The sequence below is a fragment of the Varroa jacobsoni genome, unplaced genomic scaffold, assembly GCF_002532875.2.
Source record: "Varroa jacobsoni isolate VJ856 unplaced genomic scaffold, vjacob_1.0 scaffold_1033, whole genome shotgun sequence".
In the NCBI taxonomy this organism is placed as follows: Eukaryota; Metazoa; Arthropoda; class Arachnida; order Mesostigmata; family Varroidae; genus Varroa; species Varroa jacobsoni.
The window spans coordinates 39,789-62,260 of NW_019213935.1; the positions used below are offsets into that span (position 1 = coordinate 39,789).

General features: G+C 41.8%; 1 long non-coding RNA gene across 1 annotated transcript; it reads left to right on the plus strand.

The window, feature by feature from the left end:
* The first annotated feature begins 16,815 nt into the window (after positions 1–16,815).
* LOC147752743 (uncharacterized) lies at positions 16,816–19,765 on the plus strand. The gene is made up of 3 exons (XR_015313265.1): positions 16,816–16,980; positions 17,315–17,451; positions 19,720–19,765. It is a non-coding gene; the product is annotated as an uncharacterized LOC147752743 (long non-coding RNA).
* The last annotated feature ends 2,707 nt before the right edge of the window (positions 19,766–22,472 follow it).

A 22,472-nucleotide genomic window follows, 5' to 3' on the forward strand; every position in this document is an offset into this window, starting at 1 on the left:
GAAATCTATGGGTTCCACCTCATTATGGAACTATGAATGAGAATGAAGGGCCATTATGTAGTACTTAATGAGCAGGCAGTGAATTGCGATATGAGCGCAGACTAGATAATAGGTGCCCTATTCTTGTTTTGCTCATTGCGTGAAAAAGTACCTACGCATCGCTGCCTTGTTTAGACCCACCAAATCTCGTGAACGAAGACGAACAGTAGATGTATTATACGTAAACATGAAGCCTCATTGAGTTAGTTATGTCGAACCTTGTGTTGCTTATTGTATCGGATCCACATCAGACATTGCAACATATTGGAACGACGTGTTCCATATATGTCAGACATTAACCAGAATGGTAACAGTGTTTTTCCGTGGTAATACTAGCAACGGAAAAATTAATGAGTGAGTATAGAGATCCATACGTACGGAAGCGAATTGACAGAGTCAATAGAAACCTACACACGATAAATCAGCAAACGTCATAGTATGCCCGAACTGCAAATAAAGCATAGTTGCTTTCTTGTGAACTTTCTTCTAGATCGAAACGTTTTCAGCAAATAAAAATAATATTAATAATAATAATAATAATAAAGACATTTATTAAAGGATGACATGCCGTCTAAACGGTATGTGTGCTTTGCCGAAACACTACGGACCTCCTGACCAAAGATCATATTGCGTATGCTTACACAGCCTCACCAGCTTTCAGTAAGATGTAGGCGGATCTGCATTTCATGAGATTGTCGTAAGGAGATTGAACGTGCGTATTTGAATACACATATCCTTGCAAGCATCACATGAGACAACTAAGCTAAAGCCATTGAGGAACGTGAGGGTCTACAGGGCGGACGCGTCGCCGCAGCGCCGTTCAAACGGACCGATCACTGAAACAAGGGAAGTTTCAATTTCGAAAATTTTGCACAACCTTTAGAAACTTATAAGATTTTAAGTACGGCCACGGCGACCTAATAATACCAGCAGTCGCGCTGGGTTCCCCCTCTCGCGCCAAATAACCTGGGATAATAGTAGAGGTGGTATTGAGTAGGCGAAAATTTATAGAACGCGGACCGGAGCAGGGTACACGGGGCAAAGCGCATCAGGGCATGCGCAGCTCATATAGATGGGTTTTGTTCACAGTGCGGGCGCAGTAATGAACAATACGAGAAATGACGGCGGCAATGATGATGATGACGACGACGATATGGTACTGCTTCTTGGGCTATCGCTGTTCTTCTTGCTCCTCATGCTTTTGCTTCTGCGGCAGGGCGACGATCGCCGCTACTACCGACGCTTCTGCGGCTTAACAGTAAACGGTTAGCGAAACCGATTTGATTAAACGGTACGGAAGCACAGGCGACGTCTATGGAAAAAGAGTGGGACTAGAACGAAAGCGTACGGCTGAACAGCTCCAAAGCCTTCACAACAAAGACGCGCCCGGACGATAGGCAAACCCACAAAGCAGCGGCCCAGTGGCCTAGTAGCTGAACCGTTGGCTGTCTACAAATTGGATCGTTGAGTCGTTTGACTGCGTCCCATACTCTTCATTTCAGTCTTCATGTTCCCCATTTTCTTCCTTTGCTATCATTCTCCGCTCTCCCCACCGTTATTCCTTCCAACTCGTTTAAAATGGCGTTGCCAATAATTGTCACCGGTACATATATTATTACAGAAAATAATAACCATGGCTAATAAAAACAGTACCATCGAGGTTGGCTTACCACGACAAATGCACATATACAGACCCTACAAACAATTCGGTATTCCGAGTTACAAACCGATGAGGGTGATGATGATAACTTATTATTGAAGGAAAAAAGAAGCAGATCAACATTGCATCTTGACCAGTCAGAACCAAGAGACATTTTGATTAAAGTTACGTTGACAAAAGTAGAACTATAGAAAGAGGTATGATTCGTAAGAGCAATTCAAATAGTGAAATGGGAATGAACCGGTAAAGAAAGAAGTTATTCATTATATATTGCTTATTTTGGAGTTTGTAGGAAACAAATATGCGAACAGGCACCGTCTTTAGAAATACATCAGAAGTTCATCAGATAGCACTACGCGCTACTAATATGTATTAGGTAAGCCTTCATGTTCATTTTCCAAGCAGATACTCATAGATGCTAACTTTTTTATGGAATTAAAAAATTAATGTTTTCGCTGCGAGCGGTTTCTTGTGCGAGATGGCGTATTCAAGTCTTCGTAGACTTTTATAGCCGTCTGCTAATCTTCACAACGTAAAATAAACCTTTTCCTGTATATAACCTCTAGTCCTCATGTAAAGAATCGTATCGCACAACTGAATATTAATTGAACTGTTCCCCGTTACTGCTAAGTGGATGACGATGCGCTATAGCTGATTTGGTGCTACAAAGCGTGAAATTTATTAGGTCCGTTAATACCGGCGAAATCTGAATATTGCTAAAATGAAATTACTGGTCCTCGGAAAAGATCTAGCGTGCAGATTTATCGGCCACCCCAAAAATACGAACTTGATTTCCTAGTCAGCAAGTAAGGTCAACAGCTTTTGAAAAAATTCCAACTCCTCATTTGGTCTTTAAGCAGTTGGGCTTGTTCGCCCAAATCACTCATGCATCCTACGATATGCTCTGCTTTTAGCGCCATCACTTTAGTTCCATCTGTTCCCCATTGCTTGTGATTTTTGCTTAATTGGTTTCTTCTGTTCAAAGGTTTTGTTACAAGACTAACAGTAAGTATTAGCAAGGCTCTTTCCTTCGAAGTTGCTCATATTGAATAACGTTCTGATCTGCATGTAGGACACATTGAGGTACATAACCTGGACACTGAGCACATCGAAGCATTAAGTTGAACCCTGTGACCAAATGCTTGAATGCCTGCAATAAGATTGCAAAATGCTTGAATGAGGGAGAGATATGCACCGGGGGATGAAAACACATTGTGACCAATGAGCATGCTTAAATGATGGCGCGCTTTACTGGACAGCCATCTAGACAGCCAGAACATAGACTCTCTCTAGATTTCCTCCTCGCTACCATTATTCTTTCCCCGTTGAGCTTCAGTATTTTCGCTGTAACACAAGCCAGCCACAGATGGATGGATCGTTACATTATTGAACATCCTCCACAGGCTCGCAGTAGCGAAACAGGGAAAATTAGATGAGACGAACCAGTCAGCTTTTTTGCATGGACACACCTCAGGCGATATTGGCGTTGTACTGGTGATACCCAGGCTTCCGTTCCGACATTCTCACTACAGCTTATACATTCCCAGTCTTGAGCTACTACCAGCACTCTGGCTACCCTCATTTGACCTCTTGCTCTTCGTTTTCTTTGTTCTTCTTCTGTCTAAATGCTGCTGCATAAAGCGTAGGGACATGAGCAGTCAGCAGACATGCGCTGATTCTTTGAGAAGCGAGCCAGCCAGCCAGCCAGCCATATATTCCCTTGTCCTTTTTGCAAATAAGGGATCGAGTATTGTTTTTCACTGGTCATTTTTTCTTGCAGCAATGTACCAGTAGCAACAGCACTAACGTCTCCAGGTTAGGTGCGATCAGCCTATCCGTGTTGATGTCGTGCCCGTGTATATGGTCGATCGTTCCGGAGCACTGCTGCTGTTGCTGTTGTAGTTGCCTTCGACGGACAAAAACGATTCGATATGGGCCAGCTTAGAAGTACAAGCCGGGAAGCCGTTCGGGCGGCTGTGGGCTCATTTACGCACTCATCGCCACCTCTACCCTAGTAGTATTCAATACCGCACCAGCGAGATAGGGTGCATGGCGCACACTGCGCTATCGGTTGTCACGAGTCTTGTCCATTCGATTTGTGGAGGTCCGAGGCTAAACAGTTGTCGCCATTTAACGACGATCAGTGTCGATTTGTCCCTTTAAATCGTGGACAATATCTAGGACTGCACATAGGCCAACACCACTACTTCGTACCCCTACGGAAAATGTGCTGATACACGAGACAAAATTGGCCTGAATTTATTGAAGTTAGAGCCGAATTCAGTGTGAAAACGAAAGCAACGGAGCTGGTTGGGTCTCACTGAGGACAAGCGGATTCTGCGGGAGTCTCTCCCCATGGGACGAAAATAGTTAATCAATTTGCTAATGTGTGCTTCGCATTACCTCTGCTCCACTCACTTTCCAGAGACTCAGTGTGCCGAAAGAACGAGGCGACGCGAAAAAGAAGACACAAAAATGGTCAAATGGTACGACAGAACGAAAGGTCTACTTCACATACATAAACATCCACATAGAAATATATGTTAAGCTGTCACCCGCAAGTCCGACGGACTTAGAAATTGAATAACTTCATATCTTGGCCCCTGTAGCAGATAAACTTTTACGCTAAATACTTAAATTTTCGAGCGACTTGTGAGAAAAAATCGATTGATTTTACTTTACAGACAAATACTCAGTAGACGAATACGATTGTTAGTCTTGAAAATCAACGCTCAGTAGCCAAGTTGTTGTGCCTCGAAGGCCACAGCATTGCAGAAATTCGTCAAGAAAGCCTTAAACGAAAACAGATTACGCCAATGGTGCAAACGCTTAAAGAACGAAGTGCTGAAAGCCAGTTGGGAGACTTTTTGCTAAAGCAGAGCTTGGAGCCTAAATTAGTTCCATAGGCCGAAACCGGTATGTCATAGGTAGCGTGTTACAGAATTATGACTCAGATATTGAAAATGGGGAAACTAAGTAAAAAAATGGGTCCCCGTGAGTTGATTTCAGGCCAGTTGGAGATACGCGCGGTATATTTCACGTACAATGTTTGCTTCTTAAATGAATTAAAAAAGCGTCTGCGGTATGATTTAATTTTCACGGCTAACTGGAGAAGGAGCAAGCGAAAAAATGGTGTCGCCCTAGATAAAAATCGAGTTCGGCGACAGTGTTCAGAATGTCCGGACCCAAGGTAAGGGTGTTGTTTGCAATGGACATAAGGGACATTTAATGCTATGGGATACTCGCTCAAAGAATAAACAATGGATTCAGTTTACTATCTCAAATGCCTGAGAAAATTTAGAGGCCGTTAGTACGGCAACCAAAAGCACGTGGTCCGGCCATTTTATCTGGACAACGCCAGAGCTCATCGCCACGCCTCGATTATCTTCTAAATTGAATAAAAAAGATCCAACGTTAACCTCAAAACAGCAATTCTCGACAGCAGACCTAAACCTGCGCGACTACGGGGCTTTTCATATTTAAAAAATAACAGCTGGTAAACAAGCATATCTCAGTGTCGACTAACTTCAATAGATAGACCTTTTGATCGAAAAATTATAGATGCTAGGCATATAGTTGTGTAAATAATAAAAAAGAGTACCTCTAAAACATATTTAAAAATCGTCATTCTAATTAACTACCCAAATTATTATGCAGTAAAAAATATTAAGTAACTTTTTTGTTAAGTTACGTTATAGTTACGTTTTGTTAAGCTAAGTTATAATTGCAAAGAAAGTTAATCATATACCTTTTTATTTAAGATCAATATTTATTTTGCAGTTTGTTACGGATTTCCTAAAACTTAGTTCAGCAAGCATTGCTGTCGTTGGACGCCCAACAAATGCAGAACTTCTGTCACTGTGATATTTTTGGGTTAGAGCTGTTCGATTTCAGCGTCTTCGAAAACCGCAAACAAACAAACAATGCAGAACACTGCGAAACTAAAAACACGAGAGCAAACATAAGTTATTTACTAAAAACAAAATTACTTAGGGTGGTTAACTTTTCGTTTAGATGAGTTGACCGCAGATTTCCATTAAGCATATCAGTCTTCATTTTCCAACAAACAAATTTCTAATGCAAATAAGCGAGCTAGGTATTTAACGTAACGCTGTTAGATATTTTTCGTATATCATCGTTGTTTTTATTAGTGATGCTCGACAGCTGGTGCTCACTAAATGGACTTAATAACAGCCATTGTATATATTTTAAATATTAACGGTTTCAGAAACTGCTATTATGAGATCCAGTATACCGCTACTAATCTACACTACTTCGGACTTTACAAAAACCTCTCGAAATGCTCGATATAACCACATATTAAAGCAATTTATAATACCGAACAGTTCTATTCGTAATAAAAAACACATGAACGCTGTCCTCAGATGTTAACGTTGTACCAAGTTCCGAAGTACGTCAAGGTACGTTTCAGACATATTAATATGCTAAAAATTCGTCATATACGATCAGGCGCATTCTGGCAAAGGTTGAATCTTTTTTTCTTACTTTATATAGAAACGTGGTAAAAGTAACGATCAAGACTGAAAATCAAACAATGCCCAAGTAGAGGAAAATGATATTAAAGCTCACGACGGCCAAAACAAAGACTGCTTGAATCGCTTCCTATTTAAGTTAAAAGAAATATCGCAAATTGCACCAAAACCATGTCAATGCCGCACATCGTGTTCAAGTAACGAAGCAGCTTCTTCCGTCTATATACGAATCGTACCCATTTGAAGGAAGGAATTGTTAACAATGACTGCTCGCAGATACTACCGCGAAACTAGGTAGTACCCTGACTTATTGTATTCTGTTTTGTCCTTTGTTTTATCCGGCTCGTCACGTAGACCAAGCAATAATCGAAGTATCCAAATACAGCCACCAGTCACCCTGATATTTTGCTTAGTCCCCGTGCAATAGGAGCTAGATGGAACGTGATATAACACATTGGTAGCATCTTTGACCGTCGCAGCAGGACCGATCTAAGTAATTCTGATATAGCTTATGTGCAAGTTTGGGAAGTAAGTTTTTGCTGATGTTGTGTGTGTACGCGCGCGTGCATAGGAGTAAGCGGTTTTCTTAAACCAGGCGTGCACGAGTATTAGGTGAAACCGTACCGATACTGTAGATGGTGGGACATATGTTGGAAATCTACGTCGAGTCTTATCCTCATCGGCTGCAAGTGGGGAAGGCCTCACCACCTCACTTGAGTGTTGCATGTCTAGCAAAAGTGCCCTATAATGATCCACTCCGATGCCCACTCATTTCTTGATTTGTACTCGTTGCGGCTAGCTCGAAAGACGAATCGTTGGTAATTTAGACTAGACGACTGCTTAATTTTCCCAACCTTGATCGGTAGCTAAAAGCGACCCCCTGCACCCAACCTGATTGCTGAGGCTCCACATATCTACAACACGAGTCACTGCTTCTCGCTGATGAGGACAAGTACCTAAGTCCCCAATGTCACTTTGGCTACAACCACCAGAAAGGGTCTCGAAGGGCCTGGCTCTACACGCTATAAGCGATATCCGTAGAAGCAAACCTACGAAATATCGAGCTGAGTTTATAAGTTGTTCCTATTTACCTACAATAAAAGGATAATAGAGCATCTCTAAACAGATAAGCTAGAGAGTTCCGATGCTTCGAATCGAACCGGATGACATATTTCGCCTTGTTATGAAGTACCCATATAAAAGATCCAAATAGTACCGCGATGACGTGGTAACGAAGGTGGCGATGAGGAAGGATCTTGTTCAAAATCATTATATCTTATTTTACGTCAAGTGCTACTGCAGTAAAAACGACTAAATGATTTTTTTTAGATAAGAAGCGACCTAATTATTGATTAAATATTATTAGAAATTAATAGCAGGTTTTAAGGTTTTGCGTAGTACTCTTTGAAGAAATGTCGCTCTGGAGTCGGTCCCTGGCTGAGAGTCGGTGGCTTTAAGAATCATTCGAATGTTTACTATCCGTTTCCATTTACATTTGAATAGTATGAATATGGATACGCTTTTTGTTCGAAACACGTTAACCTTTCATAGAAAAGGACAAAGGTTTCGGCTCTTACTATAGGTGTTAAAAGAGATGGACGATTTATCAGTGGTTCATCGCTCTAACAGCCAGATGCCAACTGAATCAGCCTTTAACAAGAGTTAACAAAAGTGTAATTTCTCTCCAATCAACCAAAATTATAGCAAAAGCATCGTTGGGTTGAGAAACGAAGTTTCCTCGCGGATGATTCAACCGTCCGTTGGACGCAGGACTTACTGACTCTCGAAGCAGCAGCACAGTGGGTGTTGTAACATGCTATAGCACGAAAGGATGATTTGCTGTAGGTGGGGAATGGGGTAGTCCGAAGGGCACAATCAGATCGAACCAACTACAACGACTACTCAAGCGAAAACGGTCCAACAGAGGACATCTCTCTTTGAGTCATCATCGTCATCGTCTTTACCAACGGCGGCGGTGACCGCGGCGGCACCGCCATCCTTGTCTCCTTCATCTGTGTTGTCGTACAATTGTCCACAACATCGCCTATGCCCGACTTTCCCTTGTTCCTTTCTCTCCATTTTTGTCCTTTTCGTTCGTTCTTTTTCTAACTCGCTATAGATAGGGGGATACTTGCAGGAGAACTTCGAGGCGGCGGCAGCAACAACGATCTGTGATAGTGTTCTAGGCCGTTTTGGTGGTGACGACTGTATTGCTAGTAGTAGCAACGCTCCTCGTTTTTCAACATCTTTTTCGCTTTTCGTTTTCTCTTGAGATCTGTTGGACAAACTCGAGTTCTAGATCGGGTCCAATCCCGCTGTTCCTGCTGCTGGTGCCGCCGCCGCCGCCACCACTATCCCCGACGCTTCTATGTAGCTATCCGTTCGAGTCTTTTCTATTCGTTGTTGATGTTCGATTCGTTATTACCGATTCTGCATTGTTCCTCTATCCACTAGGACCCCTATCAGTTATGATACAGGCAACAGCCACGCTGTGGTACGACTGCGCACTAAACAGCCTGCGAAAGTCATACTTGGGTTCTTAGTCTTGTTCGTTTCGCTGTTCGACTCCAGCTCCTTTCTCTGTCCCTGTATATCGCTCTTCACGTTTTTCTTTCAGTCAGAGATTACTCGCATCATTGTCCCGCCTCGCCGGCCACGGACATTGCTCCGAGGCACTACAGCTAGGCACATGACCGATCCCGTGATGACGGCAGCGGCGGCTTCAACCGGAACAAAGACGGAGATGGGTTGGAAGGGATATTCCTTAATTCCTCATTTCGTACCATCTCGTCGAACTGTCCGTCAAGTGGCCAAGTGACCTATTACATATCAGGGCGCTACTAATTCAAACTCGAACTCACGAGAAAAAAGACAGACGAAGTGTGTACGATTTGGCTGTCCTTGGGCGACAACCCAAAAACGGCAAAGAACGAATCTGTTTTTACCTGCTTTTATTGAATAGTTAGTTTGTATACACTTAACAAAGTCTGGTTTGCCACAAATAAAAGGTAGAATCAATTGTATATTTATTTTTGTCTTTTTCTAAGAAGTAGGTAGATTCCTGGAACGTCCGGTGGTCAGCGCCCGGTCGAAGTGGAGTGAATTTAGACAAGGCACCGGGCGAAGAGTGAATAGTGAACGGAAAATAGCTTTCGGGTGGAAGCGGTGGAGCAAACAAAACCGTTCATATGGAACTAACAAACGGGTCCCAAAAACCAACTACGATCAGCGTAGCAATCCTACTTACTAAATTGAAATGGGAACTCTGCAAGCCCCTTTTTGACGCAGCAAAGATAGAGATTGAGTAGCCGTAGTTGTTTATCGATTTCAAACGCGACGACTCAATGCTCGATCAATTGACGCTAGTAAAACGTAGAGAGAACGACTTGCGGGTAGGCCACATCATAGCACAGATTATCCTACTATGGATTCATTCTAAAAGGTCCAAGTTCGTTGCGCCATGTTAGCATCAATTACGCGTCGATAGGTATTGCTGAACGTCGTCTTAAAACAAAAATACTATATATATATATATATATAAATATTTGCTGTTAAATAAGGGAAACATAATAATAGCAACAATCAAATTTAGTTCAGGAAGGCATTTGAGATGGCACCGAATCTAAAAATAATTTGTTATTTTACAGAAGAAGTATTTTTTAACACTTACGTAACATCCCAGCCAATAAACACCCAATTCGAGTAGAATAGATATATTGCCCACTTCCTCCGGGACGCTGCTGTGGTTGTGAATAGGAACGTATCGCGTATCGTGAGGTTCCTGCCGAAAATTCGAATCTTTTTAAAATCATCGTCAGTAGGTTGTCGTCAGCGCTACAAGCACAAATTACTTGGAATCGTATCTCCTTCATCAGGGAGAGAACGTGCGTTTTCTCGTAGGGACTGCCGCTTAGCCCCCCCCGTCTGCTCTAAATGTGAGTTAAGGAGAGAGAAAGGTAGAAGCGGAGGGTCGCAGGCGGTGGGGTCTAGGATAAGCCCAGTGGTTCGACCCGAATGGAAAAGATAAATAGATACATAGATAGTGCGATAGATATATAAAAAGAAGCAGCAACGGGCAGTCCACGGCAGCGGCAATGCCGTCGCCGGTCACAGGCAGCCAGCCGATCGTTGCCTCGTTGCGATGAGACCGCCGGGGGCGAAGCTTTAACGAGAAAAACGAACCCAGTCAAACCGTCCGAAGAAAGATCTACGAGGAAGCAGCTGTGCTAATCCTCGGCGAACTATCAGATGTTTGGGCTCATCTACTGCTCTGAGCAACTTCTCTTAATCCGAAGCGACACGACGCGGCGCGACAATATCAGCTAGATAGAAGCAAGCCTATGCACAAACCGATAACTCTGAACTGATTGCATTTTTAGTATTTTTATGCTCAGTAAAGTAGCTATAATGCTGGTCTCCTGCTTTTGAAACAGCAGCGACAATTGCCTAGAGTCTTTCCCACCAGTGTCAGTAATTACTGTGTTTGCATTTAGGTAGACTAGAAAGTTACCTATGACTTGTAGGGCAAACAGAGACGGGAAGTTACTAGTTAATTTAGTGCAAACAACTTATCAGGGTGTGCATACTAACAGCGAGTATTTATGAGTTGACGAATTATAAGGTGCATTCTGAATACGTTTTCTAAACTTGAGGTAATTTATCATAGCTTAGTAGTTACCAATGTAGCTACCAACTCATATATTACATTGGGATTTGATTTGTTAACGAAAACGTATTCCTCTGCAGAGAAACACATCTTTTTCTGGAATTGGCGAGCAGAAACCGTGTTTTTGCTGTTCCAAATAGATCACTGTGTTTTTCAAATACTGATATCAAACTATACAATGTAGAATTTTTTTTCATACTAGTTTTTAATTGCCGAACGCAAAGATCCACTCTATGATACTGGAATGTAGTTCTCCGAAACGAGACGTTTACATCGATCAAATCTAACTTTGATTTGCTAGGAAGCTGCACTCCAGTGTCGCTTGAGCTCTTTCAACGTTCACACGCCGCCCTCGACGAATGTATAGGGGAAAAATTGATATTTGTTTAAATATATCTAGTACGAACCATTACAAATCATATTGAACCCAAGTCTCTTATTGGAGCCGTTAGCAACTAATATACCTAATTCATATTAGGAAAATCAAAAAAAAGACATCAGATAGGATTTGTCGAAAGTTCTTCTCAGTTGCCGGATTGCGTCATTTTCTACCGTTCGTTACAAGCTGACCTCATTTATCAAGCAGACAGAGTTCAATATCTATCTTACAACTAAATACAATGCACGTAGCCGATTATAAGCTTCGTATCGATGACGAATAGATAGATATGAGCGACTAGATTATATAATGGCACCTATAATGCTATGTGGATAAGGTATATGGGTTGAAAAAGAAGCCTATTAGGCCTTTTCGTGGTGAATTAAAGCGTAAGTTAACAGTACGAATTCACTATAACGTTCGTTCGCAGTGAGACCTCTTTGTAGAAAGAAGGTTGTATGGCATTGTAACAAGTTATTATCGTGTGTGGTGAACCCCTTCAACTGGACAACAATACAAATAACAGCTATCCTAAGAAAAATTGCCATATACACTATGAAGCTCGCTACCAGTCAGTATGGCTCTCCGCACCGGATGTGTGCAGTGACTTCGAACGGCATGTGCAGCGAACTCTCTGCTTTTGTTGATAATACGAACACCATACCTCACTTAGCCTATCTGCAGAACACCTATTTTTAGGCCCCACACACATTCAGATTCACGCAAACACACATGCACACATTTGTAGCGAGGTATAGACAGAAGGGCGAACATGGTGGGGATACCAGGCCTAGTTTGTTAGACCCTCCCGTTTCCCTGGTCGGCCCTATCAAGATCACCTGCCCATCATCATCAATGTCAGCAGTCATTATAGTTGTGACAGATCGACGGTTCTTTTACTCGCATGGAACGTAGAAAGATCTGACCTTCTGATTAAATTTGGATGGGTCTAAGCAGTAGAGCACGCAGCCAGATCTATACATTTCACTAAAAGGGACTATTAGATTTCTTTACGCTCTATGATTTTGCGTACTCACTGTTCATGACGCATTGCTACATACATAAATGTATAGGCATACGTAGCAAGGAACGAAATAGAGAAGCGGCGCTACCACCCGCCTGTGTCTGCAGATATGAATAGACAGACATGTCGGTACGGTAAGGTTAGTGGTACGAAATGTAAATAAGAGCTAATAAAAGACGTCAATGATAAAGACAGGTCTAACTGAGTCGCTGAACAACATGGCATGATTATATAAATAGCATGATATTGTAACCCCTTTCTTCCATACATTTATTACAAAAAAAAAAAGCTAACCCTTTAAAGATACGCGATGCAAGCCAAAGTGCACTGCGTACGCCATTTGGACAATTGTCGGAGCAAAAATGGCCAATAGCAAATGGGGACATTTTGAAAGTAGGCTCTCACAACCTTGTAACCTTAAAAATAAACAGAAAATCCATACAACCCACTTTGCACCTGTCCTTTTATATGGTTGTGATTATGGACCTTCTATATTTAATCTACGTAAACTTTTCAATTCCCTTACGATGGAGAGTTTATAAAATTCGATATTGGCGGGTGCGTTTCATACTACTGACGCTAGCTGATCTTGCGGACAAAGGCGTATCACTAATTCTTTCACACTATTTGGCCTTACATAAAATGTAGCAACATTCCTTTTGCTTCTGCCTATATAGCTTGCGTTTTACTACACCTGTAGCGTTAAATTTTTTCGATACATTAACAAATCATCTATAGTCAAATCTAGTAGTATGCACGGGCCGATTAAACTGAATGGTAATAGTAATACCAGCAGTAATGATAGCTGCACTGACAGTAAGGCAGCGCCCTGGTTGGCCTGCTTCGCTTATGGAGGCCCTCCATGTATGCTCTACACTAGCTTAGTTCACCGCCTGTTTCTACCGCAACGCATCGACGTTTGTCGGTATTTGGCCATGGCATTTAACGGAACTATTTCGATATCCTGCCGGCAGCTGTCGAACTCCTGACGACTTCCGGTAAGAGCGATCGTTTTAGCCTTGTCAATCTCCATACGTGTCATTCAATCCGTAATGGGTCTGCTCCCGCTTGGCCACTTTCACTACAGTTATAATACTGCCCGTAGAAGTAGTAGCAGTTCCTCCGCTTAGCTGTTCACGCACTGCGTGTGCCCATGGAGCCGTTATCGCTGCTTAGCAAGGTAATGGTTTCCGTTGCAGAACCAGTTGCTAGACGTAATGTTGCCGACCGAGCCACTGCTGCCGCCCCCTACAGATTTTACTTTTGCTTTTCTCTATCCGATTCAACAGAATACGACAAGAGCTGGTGTTGTTCTGATATCTTTCCTTTCGAATTTCTCGCCGATGACAACCTTAACAAAAGCGACGAAAAAACATAAGCAGTTAGACGCACTCGGACGCGCTCATTGCAGCTGTATAACGGCTAGGCCAGCCGATTTTTTCTCTAGCGACACGGAATCGTTGAAAAAAATGTCGCTTCCGTTCTGCTACTGTTGTTGTTACTACTAATGTCGTTGGCTGTACGAAGAGAATACGACGAACGACTTGAAAAACCAGCTTGCAATGGCGATTACAAAGAAACAAGCCGTACGACCTCTTAGGAAGGAAACGAGAACGTCAAGTCGTCGATGGGTTACTTGGAGACGAGACACTAGGGGAACTGCGTGGATACGAAGTTTCTGCGGTATCCTCCCCAACGCTAGGAAATAAAAAATCGGTGCTTTTGTAGAGTCATTCAGTTGTTTCAGCAGCTAAAATTACGAGGGCAGAAAAGCAAACATAGGTGGTAAAAGTAGAAGTGATTGTTATGATTGTACCAATGTTGTTATGTCGTACTCACACTAAAGGAATGTTTTAAAACTCCACGTCCGGAGCTAGTATTGGCTCAGAGAAGCATTGTCTCAAATAGCTAGCCCCGGCGCAACACGGAGTGCATCTACGTTTGGCCTTAAACTTAATCGAGCACCATTGTTTCTAGTATAAGTTAAGTATAAGGCAAGTAAGCGTAAGAAAGTACTTTATCTGTTCATCGAATGTCCCGCTCGAGAGGGCGCTCAAGTAACTTCCGTCAGTCTAAATGATAATGATCTTTATCGCCGCGACCGGCATCTCACAGATTGTTACAAAATGCCCTTTCTAAGAGTTGCTGAATAGTGATAACAATAGTAACGGCATAAATGGGACATAGCGAGCTGTACCTCTATCATTTAATTAACCTTAACTTTCCATAAATGGAATACGTTTCAACTTATCGGAAGTGATACCTTGAGAAATTAGTTATAACTCAGATTTGCTTGAACACAATAGGCTACAATATATGGATACTGGAACGATACGGAGAAGGGCGATAATTCCCAGGCCAGTTACAATCATCTGTGTATATACATCACACATGTCGGTGTTAGCTAAGGATCGTATATAAACATTACTTACAAATACTGTTTCATTATATTCTGCAATATTATACATTATCATGTATTTGATTATGTAAATGGCGGCAATGGAAGTTTCCTTTGAAGGCAATCAAAAAGGCCATCTAATGAGATTATTCGTCGGCAGTCCTAATAGCGGTCCGTACACGACGTAACTACAACAACTGGAATTAGAGCAAGCGTTGAGAAGACATCTGCATTTCAATAATTGTTTCCATTAGAGCGTAAGCTCTCTACGAATGGCAGCCACCGATCGGCTTATTATTTGTTTTTGTAGTCGATGAACAGCCATGACACATTTCGAACAATACACTATAATATACTTATTATTTTGTGGAATAGGATATAAAAGACTGGTTTGATTTATTACCACCAGCCCGCTCCGAGCCGCCAGCATTTATTGATAGTTGGCATAGGATATCTAGACAGAGGGCATTCTACACAGCCTGGAAGGGTACTCGAGGATTTCCAATGAACGGTAAGCGACAATATTTTAATAGAAAGATCCGCTTTGGAACCATAGATTATTTATCCAAGGCAAGTCGACAGGTTCCGCTGTCTGCTAACTATTCCGATGGATAAGCTCTGCTGCTTAAAATATGTCTCTGATTTTTGTTCTTTCCCCTGTTTGCCATTTGAGGACAATGTACTTTGAAGATGTTTCCCCACTTGATAACTATACCCACTATATAGGACGCGTGGATTGATCAAATCTCTACCAGTTTATCTTACGCGGAGCATCTGCTAGCTTCAGAAGACCAGATTCTGTAATACGTTCACGTCTGTAACAGCCCAGCCTGTAAGCAGTCGGTTCTTTTTTGCAGTTTGCCTTGCTTACATAACGGATTATTCAGAATTTTATTATAACTGTCGGCTCTTTCTATTCCACCGGTTTAATTCAGCGGTCCGCATACAAAGTTGGCCAGGGTACGAACGTAAATACACGAGCAAAGTTTTTCATAACAACCCCTTTGGCTTGATCAAACAGGACCCGTTTGTTACGAATCCCACTATAGAGATTTCTTTGAGAAATAAACAGTTCTTTCAACTATAGACCACATTCGAATTCAAGGAATACATTTCTTTTTTTTTATTCGAATTGCGGTCAGGGAGTACCAAATCTTTCGACTTCGATACACGGGACAACAGCGGGAACTTGGGAACAGCCAAGGGAATACGACGTGGTCTCAGAAACGATACAGTGGAAAAATGAGAGTAGCGCAGACGACAATCAAAGTGTAAAAAGAAGTTGAAAGCCCTTTAAGGGCATGTTGATAAAAAGGAGGAAAATGAGCGTAAACATTTGTAAGTGCCGAATCGCATCAGATCACTACAACCACCGTCACTACCCGATTACAGTACGATAAACTTCTGTAGATAGGTGTGTACTATTTCAGTGAACATTTATATATATATCTGTATATATACCGTAGGGTACCGCATCTAAGCTGTTCGTCGTAACGGACTTTCTTCTAAAGCCAATTCATTCTGGAACAAAGCAACACCCTTGTCGGTGCATGGTTTTTACAATTTAGTGAGGATGGCCTATTACCCAATTTATTTATGCTAGACGCATCCCACACTGAAGATCGAACAATTTCTTTTTTACCTGAACTCTACGGCCTGCCTGCATATTGCCATTCCCCATACATATTCTGAAAAATTCGAGGAGGATATTATTTTTTTGCCCCTCTTTGCAGCCATTAAACTTTGATTTGAGAGCGCATTATGTCATTACGTCACTAAAGCACTGGAGAAATAGTGACTCTTATATCGCCATTTATTATTGACTTGCCGGTCTTTTCTACTGCGGGTGTATGACAGCCATTAGTTCGACGTTTAAAACCTTCATTCACGGTACGCCCTAACAAATGACTCTTGGTAATAGCTTTTTTTGCCAAAAATTAGAGCTCTCTGCACAAGGGAGACAGAATTCGGAATAGCACGCCACTATGCATGTAAATGCTCGTTGAGACGGACTCTACCGTTAAACATCGACGTTTCTTCGAACGAAAAAAAGAACATGGGGAGGAGAACAGTATAAAAATGCGCTTCTTGACATGATCTGCTTAGACGAGGGTGACTATATAAAAACAACCACCGATTACTAAGTAAGCAAGAACGTACCCGATAGTTATTATCGTAATTTTTGTTGTTTCAATTAGTGTTATCACGTTCGGTATTTTTAGCCCTAACATCGAGCGGTGCGATTAGAAACAAACTGTGTGGCACCTGTGTCTTATAGTATAAGCTTTTTTTTTTTTGTAAAGTTCGTTCTACATACTCACGTATGTATACTACACTATAGTTTTCTTTATATTAGACCCATTGCATTGTTTTGCCGGAACGGGCTTTTATGTCGATTTTACCTAATACCATATTTCCTATTGATGAATTGTGCCATATTATCTTTGATTTTACAATTAAGCCTACACTATACAGACACGTATTATGATTTTTTATTTTAGTTTTTTATTATTATATATAGATTAACGTCGTTGTCGCGTTTTGACAAGCATTGTTATTAATGATTTATGTCGCATACTCTTAGCACATTCTGTATTCTAGTCATTAGGCTTTCTAAGTAAATAAAAGTCAATCGAAAGCTTTCTTACCCTTCAGCCATAAACTCAGTGAGCTCCAAGGGAACACGACGTATCGTATTCGACCCGTTGGGTTCAACAGCAGATTTACACAGATTCTCAGAAGTCGGAAGCAAGATTCCTAGCCCAATATGCTAAATACTCGTTCGTTCAATTGTGAGTGATATATTTGGGGCTTTTAGTCATAGATTCATTGATTCATAGAGATTTAGAACAAACTGCTACGTTTTTCTATTCAAACAAACTGGATGCTGGATTGAAAACGGGTGATCGACTATTTAAGATTTGGATAGCAAAACAGTTTTCACACCTCCGCCCCAATTCTAATAGGGGTGCCTAGGCAATCGGATTAAAATATGACTATTCCTCGTGTCAGATGTATGGTAATTTCGAACGGATCAGATTGTACGTAGCGTGAAGGTAGACGTAATAGCTTATTATTACATTTAATTCCGCTCTTCACTAAGCATACAAAACTATCTAGAGAAATACATGCAATTTACTGAGACAACGTACGTACAACTACCATCCGACCGTCAGTTAATTTTTGAATACATTATTATTGGAGGATATAACTATTGTTCAGCTACTTATAATAATAACCCTTTCAGCTACATATATACATACACATATGTATATCTTGAACTTACTTAACACGGTCATAGAAAATTAACGAATCCGACGAACGGGAAACCACTGATTAGATCAGCACTAACTTCGCGTGAAGTTAACCACTACGTACATAACGATGTTGTTAAAAAAAACAATTGAAAAATTTTTTCAATATTTGGACCAGAAATGGGCCTGTCGAATATATTCGGCCAGTGGCTTTTAACCGATACAGCCTAGCTCTGCTTTAAAACCGGAGCCGCGATAGGCTGCATCGGCTGTTGCCCGACAGACGGAAAACAGTCGTATGGCCCACAGTTACAGCTTCTGTAAGCACCATTGGAACGAGTAGTTCGTGGCGCAATTCGATTTCCATTTTTTCCCTAAGGAAGTTCGCGTTGGTCGAACGGAAGTTAGCCCGGCTGGGTCCGGCCCAGCTCTTTCGAAAGAGCAGATCGTTCTCACGAAACGTAAGCGGCATTCCTCTGATCGCGGAGGCAATCAGGCCCTAGTGCCTAATCAGATTAAAAACGGGAAGCCATTTTTTAATTTAATCTTTGACTGAATCTTCAAGAATTACAGTTATGTCAAAAGCTTACTACACCAAGTTAACTGTGCGCGTTGTTCGCAAATACAGTATTTCATATAATATATAACCATATTTGATTTTTTCTATTCCTAATTGGCAAAGTTCTCTAAAGTTAAGTAATATTCGGACACAGTGGACAAAGCCATGTCGGAAAAGGGATTATAAGGATGTCGGTGATTTATAAAGAACGGCATCGATTAGCTTCTAAATCGGGATTTATGTTTAGATGTTCCTTCAAAAAGCTCGTGTCACAGCATAAATCTAAACAGCATCTTATTGAATTAATATTTTAAAAAGGCAAGCGTTAGAAAAACACGCTAGGCCATAAAACAAAGGTCGAGGCGCTAAAATTTACGTTAATTTTCATTTAAGTACCCGGCTCTTTTTAGCGTTTGTTTAGACGCTGACGCGGTGCATTCTACTTGTAGAATAAGCTAGCCGCTGAATAGAACTTCAGGGAGAGTCCGCGCTGCTAATCTTCAAATGTTTTTGTTTGGCGATCTCATAAAGCCAACAAAAAGATGCCTGTTATTATTATGAAGAAGATGCTCTAAATCTGATAAGATCTACAAGTGCGAGATAGTTTTCCTCTCGCAACGCAGATCCCTCACATTTCCGCGCTCGACAGTAGCATCAGCAGTATCACATAGAACCAATAGCATCCATCAATAGTAGTGCCAACACACCAGTAACAAAACGCCCTTCTTCAACTGCTACTATTTGTAGCGTAGCTGTTGCTGTTATAATTGCAGCTTCGAGTCGTAGTGATCTCATAATTTTATTGTTTTTTGATTTCGCCCGGGCACATTTCACTGGCCTACCAATGCCCCGCGCCGACTTGGCTTGCCCAGGAATGTACACTTTTCAAAGTACTCGATCGATCCGAATAACAGAAAAGAACCTAATAACTGAACACCGTCAAGACTCTAATAAAACTTAACACGAATGTGCCAGAAAAATACACACTATAAGTGTATTGCATCTGTTTGATTTTTGCCTTTGTCCCCTGTTGGGTGCCAGTTCAACTGCGAAGAAGTAAATGCAGAAAGTGTTCAAGGAAGAACTCCACTAACAACACTATCTTCTTTTTTCTTCGTATGTCTTTGTCGCTCATATGACCCTAAATGTAATGTCCTGCTTAACGGCCTCGGTTGCCCTTTCGACGACTACGACGCCGACGCCGACGCCGACGCCGCCGACGACGACGACGACGACGACGACGACAGAAACAGCAACAACGACAGGGATGACGCCTTTCGCTTTTTAGCCGTCTATCTATCTATCTATCTATCTGTTGTTTTCTACTTGAGCTGCCAGCGCGTCGTGATCTCTCACGGTCACCTTTCTTTTTCTTTAGGTCTGCCTGGTTTTTTCGTCGACGCAACTGCATTGGTCCTAAGCAACGGCTTCCTTCGGCCTACCGCCGCTGTTGCGCCGAATAGCATTAACAATATTACCAGCAGCCGAGTATCACTACAGCAGAATCTACGCTATGTCCCGCTCGTATTTAACGCCATAACGCAGGAGAACTCGGATGATTACGTAGGGATTTCTCTCGCTCATTCATTGTCATTTCTCTATCTTTTAATGTTTTTTTGGTTGCATTGCTCCCAAAGGAGGCCCTCCCTACCTCCCTCTGTCTCTTCCTTTGCGTCTGCTATTTCAATGTTTCCTCCGAGTCGACCATCTGAAAGCCATAGAATGCCTCAACTAGCAACATAGCCAAAGATACCGTTTCATGGGTTCTGCAGAGTGCTGCAGCTCGTACGGAGGCAGCGTCAATAATAACAACCACAGTAATAACAATGGCGACAAACGTGCGACAAGAGAGAACCAACAAAAAACGACGAACGGGTTTAATGTTATGAGTTAAAACACATGTTGGCTGTCTGCTCATCGCTTTGGAAGCATTCGATATATTATGCTTTTTTCTAGACATTGACTTGGAACCAGCCTTGCTGACAATAGAAGATCATTAATCTTTTTACCTCATAGGAATGCGTGCGCCTCTGCCATCTTATATAGACTCATATATATGTTCATATGCATCCTATGTTAGAAATTAAAGGTATTGTATCCTATTGTTTGAAATTAAAGGACACACTAGTAGATGTGCGGTGCTATTTTTATTATGTGGCCAAGTAATTTTTACGTTATTGAAAAGTTATATACCATAAGATAAATAAAAACACAAGAAAAAACTAAATTTCTTGCCACGCTCTCGATTCTCTTGGGAAGAACTAGCTGGCCCTCTAAGTAAATATTATTACTATACGTACGCTTCTGCATTTCAGGTATGATTAGAAGACTAGACAAGAAACAAAAGAGATGTTATCCGAACGGTTCTTTTCGCAACAGTACGAAATGGTTGCGTTATAAAAAAGTGAAGAAAGATGTAAAGGGCTTGGATGTAGTGAGAAGCCTTTGACTGAGCACCGACCCCAACACAAGCTATAGCATTTCCATGTGTCCCACTCTAGCCTTCTCATGAGTAGGCTCTGGGATACTCTTTTTTTCTTTCGTCTCTGCTGTCTATTTCTGTCTGCCTGTCTGCTGCTCGGCAATCTGGGCAGACGCCCACAGAATAGCGTATCGCCGTTTTTTCTTACTCAACGGTCAGATGGTAATGCTGATATTCAGGCAGTTTGAAGGCTGATGGGGGCTTCAACCGTCAACGTGACGCGGATATACGAACGACTGGGCGTCGCACTACGAAGAAATCACCATAAACCAATTAAATAAAGGCAAATATATTCGTGATAGCAACGCTGGGCTCGCAGTCGAATTATCTGATGATGTGCTGTCGCATATTAGTTGTTTAAATCAAATAAGAAGCTGCCAACTAAAATCTTACAGGGCCTATCTGTGATGTTTTCAGCAGACCTGTGTAACGCTTGGGTAACTATATGCTACGATGATATTCGTTAGGGCTCACATTTGAACTAACGATGGCCGCATGTCTATACTTACAATGGCAAAGGACCACCCATACCTCACCGACCTACTGCCTGGCCTCAGGCGTACATTTTTGCAAAAAGCCTAAAATTTTTTCGGAGACGATTCGTTTGACGACCGTCAAACCGTTATGAACCTTTAGTCTGAATAAAACTTTAGATTGCACACAAAACGCTTCAAAATCGTAAGTATTAGGACATCAAATAGTTCTGATCTCTTTTCGAAGTCGCTATGTATAGCGTTAAGAGCGGTCTTGTTAAATTTATAGAAAAAGGAAGATTGTGCGTAAAGGAAGACTGATCCTCGTCGAAAGTTCTTACAACTACTTTTCTCCCACGCGAGGGGTAGGATAAAGCAATTGTATTCATGTTTCCGCTAGACGGTCGGTCAGTGGATGACCTTACAGTGATCTGTTTGCCCGCCGCTTTATTGCCTCGCGTGGCCTAGTTCAGCGGGTAGGAGTTAAACTGAAACTAGAGCCCGAACTAGTGCATCTATTTGCTAAATAAGTGAGCGTCATAACTTCAACAGGAATCCACTCGTTTTTGCCAGGCACTGGTCCGTCTACTCTATTGTATCGATCAACTGCGGCTGAAAAGGGATGAGCTCATTTATGTAATGCCAAACGGCCAATTAAAAAACTTCTACCAGTATCAACGACGATCCTTTCATCTCTCCCTCTCTCCCCTTCTCTCTCTCCCCCCTCTACCCCATCCCCGTTTCTTTGTCAATAATTAAACTATTAAAAAAATCCCGTGTTGTAATGTACAATACGGTTTTTTTTTTAATTTCAGGAATAATTATCGTGTGCGTATTGGCTTAGTTAATAACAAATTCTCTATTACCCAAAGCTGTTGACATGGCGTTTTTGTTATAACGTTATCCCTGGTGACTTATCTCAAGCTTTTTCTGGTAGTCGTCAGTAACGAATCGGACGTCGATGCCTTTCGAGTGAGAATTCTTCTAGTTCTTTGCGAGCTCTGAACTAATGCTTAAAAGCCACTTTTCCGACGCCGTACTCATA